This window comes from Dermochelys coriacea, chromosome 5 (assembly GCF_009764565.3).
Source record: "Dermochelys coriacea isolate rDerCor1 chromosome 5, rDerCor1.pri.v4, whole genome shotgun sequence".
Classification (NCBI taxonomy): Eukaryota; Metazoa; Chordata; order Testudines; family Dermochelyidae; genus Dermochelys; species Dermochelys coriacea.
Genome location: NC_050072.1, coordinates 117564457 through 117576750, shown reverse-complemented (window position 1 = coordinate 117576750; position 12294 = coordinate 117564457).

Here is a 12294-nt window from a genome sequence, read left to right as displayed (position 1 = left end):
TAGAGTATAATCAGTCCTGAAGTCAGGGTCCCCACAGGTCATCCAGCTGACCCTGTCAGGCACCCAGCAGCCCTAGCAGGAGCTGGACAGTTCACCTTGCAAAACCTCCAAGACCAGCTGGCCTGGGTCAGGGAAAACCATAGGCTGATCAATGGTTCCAAGTGAGATGGAAATATGGAGTCTCATCTGGGCAGTCATTGGGGCCTCCATCAGCTCATCGAAGAGTTCCAGCCAAAATGGAATGAGCATGTGCTGATGAGGCCCAGCTATGGTCCACCCTGCAGGATGCCTAATAAGAATGCCTGAGTGAGCAGGGTCTGCAGCACGCTAAACTGCGGAATTCATCCAAGGTGTATCTATGACAGCTGGAGAGCCGACATGCCTTCATCAGTGCCACTACCGAAGAGCTTGTGTGGCTGAACCAGGAGGAGATCATGAACTGTGACCGGAGTGAGCTCAACTCCTATGTGACAGCCAAGAAGGGGCTGATGTGGAAATGAAAGATAAAGGAGATCCAAAGCTCTGGGGGCAGGCTGCTGCAGGAGGAGCACCTCAGCATGCAGACAGTAGAGGCTTGTGCTTTTAGATCACAGGTCCCAGGTTCAGTTCCTGTTGCCAACAACCCAACCAGGGGGTACACACACACACAGGGAAAGAGTAGTAGCCAACACACACAGGGAAAGAGTGGTAGCCATGAATTGGATTATTTACATTGGTGCACACCTCACTGGGCAACTGGTGCATCACCAACAAAACTGGTTGTGTATGCCTTGAACTACTCCAAAACCAGCCCTTTGATAGCAACAACTCTTGACTTTTAAAAAAAAAATTAGTCAAATTATAGGTGGAGCTTATCCACATTGACCCCCTAATGCAAACTATCGTGGAACTGTTGTAGTGGGTGCTTGCTTAAACATATAATGGGATCCAGCCGTGAAACCAAGACAAAGGTTTGTAAAACAGCAACACAAACTCGGAAGTTTTTACTACAAAGCATTGATTGAAATACCCAACAGTTAATCAACAGATTCAAAGAACAATGGCTAATTAGCAGCCATTAGATTGGAGTATTTTACAGTTGTATCAGGGTAATAACATCAATAATTTATTCTCAGTGACTGAGTGCCATCATGATGTTTTATGTTTACAGTCATGGCAGGGTAATCTTCACTAAGATCAATTAAAACTCTGTCTACTGAGATCAAGATGGTGGTTATTACTTGCAGCATTTGGAAAAATTCGTTTTGCTAATCAAACAGAAATATTTTTATACTTGTATATAAACATTAGTGGGCCCAAGCACCAATGAGTAAAATATTTGAGAACTAGAGGAGCAGTGCATTTGCTTTCTGCCTTTGGAAATCTGGTATAAATTTTATTTATTTATTTATTTATAGCCTCGTTTTGTCCCGTTCACAACCCCCATACTGAGTTTGGAATGATTAGCAATCTGCTCAAGAGAAGTCATGGACTAGCCTGACGGTTAGCCAGCCAGAACTCAGGAGCACTGGCAGGAGTGTGGCAGTCACAGGGGAGGGCAAAGAGACAATGGTCCAAGGACAGTCTTTTTGTTCTGCGTGTATACAGCACCTAGCACAGTGGGGATCCATGACTAGGGTTCCTAGGCACTATGGTAAAACAGTAATAAGAAGAATTAATTTCTGCTGCAGAGAGTATGTGCAGCTGCCTTATTAAGTCCTCATCTACACTATGCAGTTTATCCTGTTAAAGCGGTGTGCCCCAGAGTTTTATAACAAGATCTGGTCTTGCTTGTGTGGACTTGCCGCATGTTATGGTCCTGTTAAGGATGGAACCACTTAATGATCAGGGCTACAGCAGGGTTATTTATGGTTGTAACAGTTTGGCCACAACCATACAAGCTCCTGCCCTACCCACAACTGAGATATGTTCAAACATGGTTATATTTATACTGTAAATGAAGCCGTGAGAAAAAACCTTACTCCAAGTGAGAGCACTTTCTTAATATTTGCACAGAGCTTTGAAAATGTAAAGTGAGTATTAGTAGTATGAGTATTAATTTTTACTCTGAGAGGAACAAAGAGGCTGGTTCAACTTCCAGTATATTCTGCCTACTTGCTTGCTTGCTTGTTTGCTTTTTAATTTTCATCTCAACTAACATAGTGCCTTCTTGAATAGGATATCAGCCCTGAGAAGGGGGTAAAGCGGACAGATGGAACTAGACTGAACTATATACATGTATCTAAAGGCACATATAGACTGCTACCAAATCTCTGACAACAGTGGACTTCAAAAGTCATAAGCCATCCCTTTCAAGTACGTAAAGTGTGTGTGTGTTTAAGTAAAATCCATAGTGCTACCACCATAGTGGCCTTAGAAACTCATTAGGAATAGATGTGCTCTAAAACTTTCTATCATAATACATCCATAGAATTTTCAGTATTGGAAATTGGAAAAAAACACACTGGAAGATGCCAACCCAGCCTTTTGGCCACCGTCTTAAGCCATCTTCAAAGCATTCACTGATAGCCAGATTGCTAATCACACTGAAAACTCTGCAACAGTGTGTCCTCTTTCAAACAAATGGCATTGCATCCACTTATACCAGGGCCTACTTTGGCCTGGAGAATTTAATTTAAAAAACTGCATCTGACAATTCAGCTGGGAAGGTGGGGGCAAAAAGTTCCTTAGAGAAATATATGGTGTTTACTGCTGTGTGTATTTTCTTAATTTCTCTAACCTTTTCAATATGACAGGAAAGGTTACCTGCATTAAATTATGTTTTTAAGCCTCTCTTTTCAATGAGCGCCCTGTTTCATTAAATCTTTTTAAGGCTTTTCCTTTTAAAACTGCCTAATGTTGTGATTACAATACAATGTAAGCACCTCAGGGCCCTGTCAGGTAGAGTTCCTGGAAATCATGATTAGCTCGATTAATTTTTCTGGAGGCTTTTGGAGGATATTTACAAAGGGACTTTTCAGTCTGAGTTGGGCACTTAACTGCCCTTTGTCTATTTTAAAATTTCCCCATTAGTGTTCTTACCTTGGCATTTGTTATATTTTGGTTACTGCGATTCCAATGAACTGGGTTTTTTTTTTTTCATTATTCACCTCTTGCTTCAAGGAGTTTGACTAGAACATGTACAGATCTCTTACCTTTCTCTTATGATACCTTGGAGACTAATAACACCAGGATCTCCTGTGTACTCTCTGTACCTCTAATCAGATCAAATTTTAAAATAAATTTGCTTAGTCTTTTTGAAAAACTTTTTAACTGCCATCCTGAGTTGGTTATGCCTCTACTCTATTGCCTTGTGTTATGAGGCTCCGTTAGGCATCTGTGTGTTTTTTTGCATAACATTAATATGGAAGTAGATTAAAGTTACATATTTCACTTAAGGTGATGTTTTAGCTTCAGATGTTACTAATTCTGAGCATGTCTGTGCATAATTAGTTACCTAGGGTACTTAATTATAGATCTATCAGATGGCACCATGACAGTAACATTCATATTTTAAAACTAACTACAATTAAAGCCTAAATTATTCCAAGTAATTTAAATGGTGAATTGTAGGCTTCATGACAGGAAGTTTCCAGATACTCAGGTACTGATTATTCTTTTAGGCTTGAAGTGGGAAGGAAAAAAAATTTCTACATTATATAAACATCTGAGTCACCAGCATATCTGCAATATAAAAAACTGCATGTTGGAGTTTGGCTTTAGATACCCAAGGACTGATTTAAAAACAAAAAAAAACAAAAACAAAAAATCACCACCTGCAGATGTTGTCTAATTTGTGCACACAATAATACAATTGCATGTTAATTGAGTGACTTTGTCCTCAAATGCTATTTGCACAAGAGCGATGAGATTTTGAAAGGGCACTAAGGACTTTTAGGGGGGAAAAGTTTTATCAAAACTTCCGTTTACCCATTCATTTTTTTAAAGGCTGTGGGTCCAGTGTTACTAATCTGGCACTTCTCTCCATGCCCATATAAACAATGCTTATAAAATAAAGCACTTTGTCCCTCTCTAGTGGCTAGACCACATGGAGGCCTGAATGCTGAGTACATCCTTGAACACTGTTTAGGATGAACCTATTTTAAAACCTGTAAAGCACAGGAACCAAAACAGAGAAGGCTCACAGTTACAGTATCAGTTGTGGAATTGGAATGGTTCTGTAAAAGGTTATATCCTGCTGACAACAGAGTGGTAGAGATGTGAACTAGATGCTGTAGACAGATATATGGGTGGAATTTGTCCCACCCGGATTAAATAGAAGGTTGCTGTAATTGATCCATCCTCTATTTACATGCCATCTCTATGAGCAGAAGATAAAGGGAATGGTCTTTAGAGAGGACATACAATGGAGGTGGGAAGAAGAAGGCCATATTACATTATGTAACATCACTTGACATTAACTATAAGACAATAAAATGCAGAGATTTTCTGTGAAACAGTATGGTGCACTTCCCAAACACTACACCGTTGTAAAATTAAAGGTGACTGGAAATGAGATATAAAAGTGTGAGACTTGTCAATAACTGCAGATGTGATACTGCTTATATAGTAAGATGACTGGCGCCCTGCAAATATTCAGGGCAAACAGATAGAAGTCCTGTTTTTGTGACTCACTGTATTTAAGAATATGTAATAACAACAACAAAAAGTACTGCCAGCATTACATCTCAAAGCATTAGAGCAGACATGCAGGACCAGATCCTCAGCTGATTCAAATCAACTTTGATACCGATTGATATCAGCTGAGGCTTTGGCCTGCAGACATCATTTGGCAGTTGTGTCAGCGCGAAAAGATAAAAACCATGCATCAGCAGAAGAACAATCTGCAAAGTAGCAAAAAACCCGCAGTACAGTTATCCTGGTGTTGTCCTGCTCTTGGGATGTTGTTTACCCGAAATGTTGTCCTCACCTCTCTTACACACTTCCCCAGACAAATCTTGCATAACCTCTGAAAAGGAGCAAGACTGGCTTCATACTTTCGGTACTAAAGATGTTTGGTGCACTTGTTCTTTTTATAAACGCTTTATACAAAAAATGTGAACATGTAGAGAGAATGGATAGCCAAGGAGATTGGTAATGGATCTTTCATATCTCAGTTATAAATCTGGTATAGGTTAGTAGAATGCAGAAGTTGGCAACAGCAGATGGCTGTTTACTGGCCTGTGTAAAATGAGCTGGTGAGCTCAGTTTAGACAAAGGACTAGTATCCGCCACACAAAAGCCACTGGTGGTGTTGTATTTGGCATTCTTGTTGGAATAACTGAATAGTTGGGGAGTTTTAGGGGGAAAAGTGTCTGTACCAGTAACATTTGTCTGTCTGTCTATGGCCACCCTATACATTTAAAAAGGGGGGAAGAATAATTTAATGTCTTCATTGATGAAGCTTTCTAAATTGTCTATGCTGCAGAAATTGTTGGATTCTGTGGATCAACTAATTTAAACCTCTGTAAGAATATGTTCCATTTCAGACATATGAAACCAACCAATATGGTGGGAGTGGTTTGTTTGCTTTGTTTGATTTTTATAGCTGATGAAAAGTACTCAATTGATAACCCTGGAAGTCAATCCCTTCTATTTACTCACAAAAGAGGCTCAGCATGAGCACCAGCAGGACAGGCTCCCACATAGTGTGGAGCTAGAGTGCCTCAACCCTGACCTGGACCAAGAATCTCTCAGGATGAGAGAGTAGTTTAGTTTAGCTTCCATGATCGTTGCATCTGTGGACTCTCTGCTGGTTCTGCGGACAACCGTGCAAATTCATACCAACACATTAATGTTAATGAAATCAGCACCACTCCACTGGAAAATTGTGTGAGCCTGTTGAACCCACTTTATACAGACCACTTAGTAGTATATGGTGACGATATTCACACCCTGCAATTTTTGCTGATGGCTCTGTACTGATCTCAAGTCAAATGGCACTAGAATTCCACCTATTATATGGTAGATTATAAGACTCTCTCTTCACAATGCACCACAGTGGCTCATATCCTGAGTGTATGGCACCTGCCCTCAGTGCAGGATAGAGGATATTAAACTAAACCAGCTACATTTCTTCCAAAAAAGCCTTCTTCCTGTTAGAAATTTCAAATGAATGGCAGCTGTTAAATTGTAAGTGCACTTTACATAATGACATTGGAGAGTTTCAAGGAGTTGGCTCAACTGTGAACTCCTCTGTCAGAGATATTGACGTCGTTGCTGTATAAAGTACTCCAGCATGTAAATGCACGTGGCATCTGACTGACAAACAAAAACAGTAGCAACTATTAAGTGAGATCCAAGCTGTTGGTGGAGGTGGTGCTTCACAAGCTACATAGGCAAAACGTGTCAGAAAATAGAGCTTCCAAGCTGCCAGGGAAGATTTGAGCTACTGGAAGTGCTCATACATTTGGTGGCATAGAGATGATCTACCACGTTGCCTTGTTTGGCTCTCGATGCTGAGTGTGCTGTGGCCATGGGGGCAAATGGATTAGTCCGCTTTTCTAGTTGCACTGCAGCACACAAGGAACCCCACCTGAATTCAGTGAACCCTTCTTAAACACAAGAGCTCAAATGTCAGCTGCTAACTCCTCATGAGCAGCTATCACTTATCCTTGTCCCTTAGGTACTTCTCAGCAATGGGCTGTTGCGAAATCATTAGCAAGAGAAATGTATTGCAGAGTCTGTGCAAACCCCTGCTGTGGCTTCTCATCTCCAATATTGATTTCAATAGAGAGAGAGGTTTATCCTCTGACACTCTTCCTGTGTTTATTTATAGAGCACCAGTAACTTCAGTGAGACCTTGGATTGAGTGAGGACTGCAGGATTTAGCCTTATGTTGTTTAATCTTTCTTCAGAGGGCAGGCATTGTGAGAATAGGCCAAGGGACAAAGGGGAAGTCCACTGTTTGTTTACTCCATGTTGACTGACAGGTTATGTACATCCACTGTATGAGAACAGATAAATAGATTTTATATTTTACAAAACAAAAAAAAAATTTGAAAAGCAGTTTCCGATCTTGTCTGATGTCTGAATTTGGTTTAGAATAACAGATGGCAATCGCACCCTTGTAATCCTTGCTTCCAATAAGAGTCTGTTGCTTGTGCTGTGGTATTAATACATTCCTTTGATTTCCTGACAATAGTGATAGTGTGTTTACAAAGAAAATCAGTTGGACTAGAGTTCAAAGTCCCATCTAGTATTTTAGGCTTTTTAATGAGAGTGACTGTGAACCCCATCCACATTCATCATCAGAACCTAGATTTCTCGTGTTCCTCCTATGAAAACTATTTTTATAATACTACATACTTCTATTCCTCTGCTCTGTACAGTCTGCCAGCTACTTAGGAAACTATAAATTAAACTCTAATCCACAAGGATACATGGAATTCTCCTTGGATTGTCTTGAAAGTGGAGAGACAAAATATTCAATAACTTCCTGTGACATTTACTGTAGGGAAACAGACAAATCACTGTCCTCCATAGCAAAAGATTACTCCATTCTGTCTAATTACCAGTTTTGTTGTTGATTCATGTCTGTTTTAAATTTATGCCAATATTTTCGGCATTATTTAACAGACCTTGCTCAGAAAAAGCTCCTATAGAATTAAAGAGGATTTTTGACTCAGTGAAGAGTCTTAAAGGCCCTATTTTTCAGTCTTAATTCTTCTCCCTTGTGGATAGAAAACAAAATGGAAAAAATGTTTTTTCCTAGTTTCTGTTTATCTTGTTTTTGACAGCAAATGCCAGTGCAGTATATATTTTCTCCATAGCTATCTATATCTAAGCACTTCTGGGTTTGTATGTGTTTTTCATTTCACAGAAAATCATGGCCCCTACATACTAGAATTGGTATCCAGATAATACTCTCAATTTCTATCTGAGGCCTGGTCTACACTGGGAACGGAGGGGATCGACCTAAGATACGCAACTTCAGCTATGAGAATAGCTGGTAGCTAAAGTCGATGTATCTTAGGTCGACGTACCTCGCGTCCTCACGGCGCAGGGTTGACTGCTGCCGCTCCCCTTCGACTCTGCTTCCACCTCCCGCTGCGGTGGAGTACAGGAGTCGACGGCAGAGCGATCAGAGATTGATCACTACCCGCCGATCCGGGAAGTCTCATGAGCATCAAATCTCTACAGAGATGTATTCATTTTTAATTTTTAAATGTTTGATACATTTTAACTGAGTCACTGGTAGAAACAGAGGAGCATGTATAGTTATGCAGAACACTGAACATAAACAAGGTATTGTTTACAACCATATGACAATGAAGACATTATAAGTGAAATATACAGTCAAGGAATGCAGAATTTTTCTATTTTTTTAGCACACAGACCTCCTCTGATATAGGGTCACATGAAATTGAAGCATAAAGAAGGAATAGTATCTGACAGACCTAGATAAACAATAAACATGAAAGCAAGGTAGCATGTCCTAGACAAGGGCCATGATTCTCCATTACCATGCACCTTGTGCAGTTATTTAGATCAAGGCAAATGGGTGTGAAATGCTACCTAATCAACATGGTAGCATTTTACACCCTTTTTGTAGTGGGGTAAATGACTGTACAAGGCATAGGGCAATGGAGAATCAGGCCCAAGGTTTCATTCAAAGGGAAAACTCGCTCCTGACAGCTATAGTGGGAAATTTCTTATTGCATATGGGGCCCAAGGCTGCTCTCATTCAAATCAAGGGGAGCTTTTGCTACAGACTTCTATGGGAACAAGACTGATCACATGGAGAACAAACAACCACAGCAAAATGACCAGAGCTTTAGGTTTAGCTTTCACTTTAGGCTCAAACTTCAGTGGAAGTTTTGCCTGAGTAGCACTGCAGCAGTTGGCTCTACTAGAGTATATCTAGGATAGAAGCCAGTATCTGTAATTGTTTTAAAGGCATCCAAGCTGCACTGTTATTAATAAAAGGTTACAGTGCAGTATAAGTAGTCCACATATAACTTAAAGATCTTAAGATGTGTTTACAGGTGGAGTGTATTCACTCTAATGAAAGACATGCTCTCACATTTGGCTGTTTCCAAAAGACCATTATATACTTGAGTTGTATCCAGAGTTCTAGCACTTTTCCATATGGAAAGGATATGATTCCTGGCAACTGTAGTGGTATTGAGCAACTATCATTCTTCTTGCTATATAATTGCTTGGTGTGACCAAGTACAGCTAGAATTAGAGTCATAGTGAAATAACCATAATGATTTTGGAAGCACAATAGGAGAGGGGCAAGGACATTTTAGTATTTGAGGATCTACAGTATTTGAAAATGCTTTTCAAACTATCCGTAAATTCCAGCTGTTTGTTCTGCCATTGATCCAAATGTGGAAGCTCATGAAAACAGAGAAGCAATGAAGAGACTTGCACGCTACCCCTTCAGCACATTGTGTCTGGGATACCACAATGCTTTTGGCAAAGTAAAATAACATACATCGCTAGTATCCACAAGCAGTGTTCCAGTCCTAAAAATAGGAGTGCTGGAATGCAAATACCCGAAGTACCAATTCAGCTTCACAAAAAAACGGCCAAAATGACATTAAGCAGCATTGTGGCATGACTCAAGCGCTGTCTAGAAGTTGCTTAATAAGCACAAAGGAATCCTTATATGAAGCACAAAATGGCTGGGGATTATGCAACAAGAAAGAAAATCCATTTGTTGAGCGGGAGTGTTCAATGTTCATTAACTCCATGACTGTGATCATGGTCCAGCCAATGCAAATTCAGACAGGGAACACTGGCTCCCATTAAGGTTCCTTAAAAGTATTTTGTTGTGATGGATTGTGTGTTGCAAGTAAAGCAGCACCAAAGGCACTATGATATCTGATCTGGGAATTGCCTTATATGTGAGATGGAAGGGTTAGAATTTGCCCTTTCCTAGAGTTATGAGAGCTTAAATGAGAGGCGAAAGGACAAATCTTCAGCTGGGGGAGTTGCATTGGCTTCAGTGGAGCTGCACTGATTTACTCCAACTGAGGATTTGACCTAAAGTGTCTTGTTGTATACCTAATCAAGAGTAGCTCATAAGAAGCTTTTATCTGGAAATCAAAATGACTACCAACAAATATTTTGTCAATATCTGCCTTACTTGGTAATAAGACTCCATGTTTTGTTTTTTAGGCTTTTGATACCCTGTAACTCTTACGTTTTTAATTTATTTAGATTTATAACTAACCCAGCTTTACAATAAATTCCAGCTGCTGTTTAGAACCACATACGCACAAAAAACTATGTTGCAAGAACATTAAGTTCACAAAGTCAAGCACTCAAAAGTTAGGAAATGAATTAAAGTTGCCTATACAATGTTTATTAGGCTTGCTGTGCATATGTATTATGATAGTCTTTAATTACATGATCACATATTCTCTTTTTCCACAGGACCCCTGCCTCATTCAGTAATCTGAGAATTTAGTTGCCAAACTCTAACAAATCTCTGCTGAGCATGCTCAGATTTTCAGGTTTCAGAGTAGCAGCCGTGTTAGTCTGTATCCGCAAAAAGAAAAGGAGTACGTGTGGCACCTTAGAGACTAACAAATTTATTTTATTTATTTAGATTTTCAGGAACTCCTAACTTGGGCAGATATTCACAGGGATGTAAAAACACACATCCTTGACACCAGAGCAAATCCTTTCTGAAGTGCCTGCTCCAAAGCAAGGAGGTGCTAGAGCTTCTCAATGAAACAGGTATAAGATTTTTTTTTCCAATATCAGCAAAACCTCTTTTTTCTGAAACTCATGCTTGGAAAGGGCTGAATCATTTTTGCTTCACTGTCCATAAAAAATGCAGCCTGAGGCAAACACCTGGCATAGAAAACTTCAGATCAAACGACAAAATTATAAGCAGCTGAAAACAGGATCTTATCATGGAAAGTGTCAGACAATCTTAATTATAGGTGTCACTCCCTCCGCTGCCTATAATAAATTGACTTTCCAATACCAGAGCCAAGTAAATAATATGCTTTAAAAGACCTGTCCAACTCTAGACAGTATTTATACCAGAGTTAATTCATAGACTGTTGTGCTCATTCTTGTCAACACTAACTTTTGAGGACTCAGTCCTGTGAGCGGTGAAATCAACGGGAGCTGAAGGATCTAATCACCTTGTATGAAGTGCTCAGCATCTTGCTGTATTGCATTCATCATGAGTATTTTATTGACGTCTAATCCTTATATAGTTATACAAAAAACTCCCAAACAGACAAAGGGAATTAAAACCCCAGTAACTACAATTGAAAACTTGTCCCCATTGAAGTCGATGGGGGTTTTTGCCATTGACAATGTAGCCAGGTTTTCACTCCTAATAGTCTAATCCTTTCCCCACTGAAGTCAAGAGCAAAGTTAACATTGACTTACTAATATCTATATACTTATGTGGCCCTTATCACCACAGCATCTTCAATGGCAGCACAGGGGTCTCTGTTCAAATAAAACAATGAAGAGCACAAGTCTGTCCTCAGATTGGTCCCTTGCAATGCTACTCAGGTTCAATGGGTTGCAAATTAGGGGTCCCAAATTTAACACTAACAGCTTTAGGTTTCAGAGTAGCAGCCGTGTTAGTCTGTATTCGCAAAAAGAAAAGGAGTACTTGTGGCACCTTAGAGACTAACAAATTTATTAGAGCATAAGCTTTCGTGAGTTACAGCTCAAGTGAGGAAATCTCAGAAGCTTGGATAAAGTTTGAATAAGCATGTATGAACTTGGGGCTGCTGACCCCAAAAAACTCAAAACCTCCAAACACTGTGAGAACCACACCTTGCTATTATTGACATGAGACAATCTCAGCTTTTTAAACACCATTGTGAATGTTTTTTATTAGCTTTCCTGTCCTACTTTCATCAACTCCGAAGCTTCTTTTCTAGCACTGCCAATGATACACATGCAAGTAATGGTAAGTAAACAATGAGACCAACATTTTCAAAAGGTTTCAGAGTAGCAGCCGTCTTATTTTCAAAAGTGCCTCTCCCAAGCTCCAGGGTCAGTGAAGCCACTCCATTGCAGCTGTGAGGCTGCCATAAGCCCTGCTGTTACTGCACTTCTGTTCTTTGAGACCATGGCAAGTGGAGCATCCTCAAGCCCAATTACATGGGGTTGCAGAAGGAGTCTCATCAGACCTGGATTCTGCAGTCTGCTGAAGGGATAGAGATTCCCTGAATGGACTTTCAAATCCCACCTCTCCCATGTAGTAATGCAACATCTGCATAGCAAGCAAGCGTCTCATTGCCACAGAGGAAGGAACAGGGTTTCCTCCATGTAATTAACTCCTTGGAGCCAATGTCACTGCTTGCAGTGGATGCATAGTGGAAAACG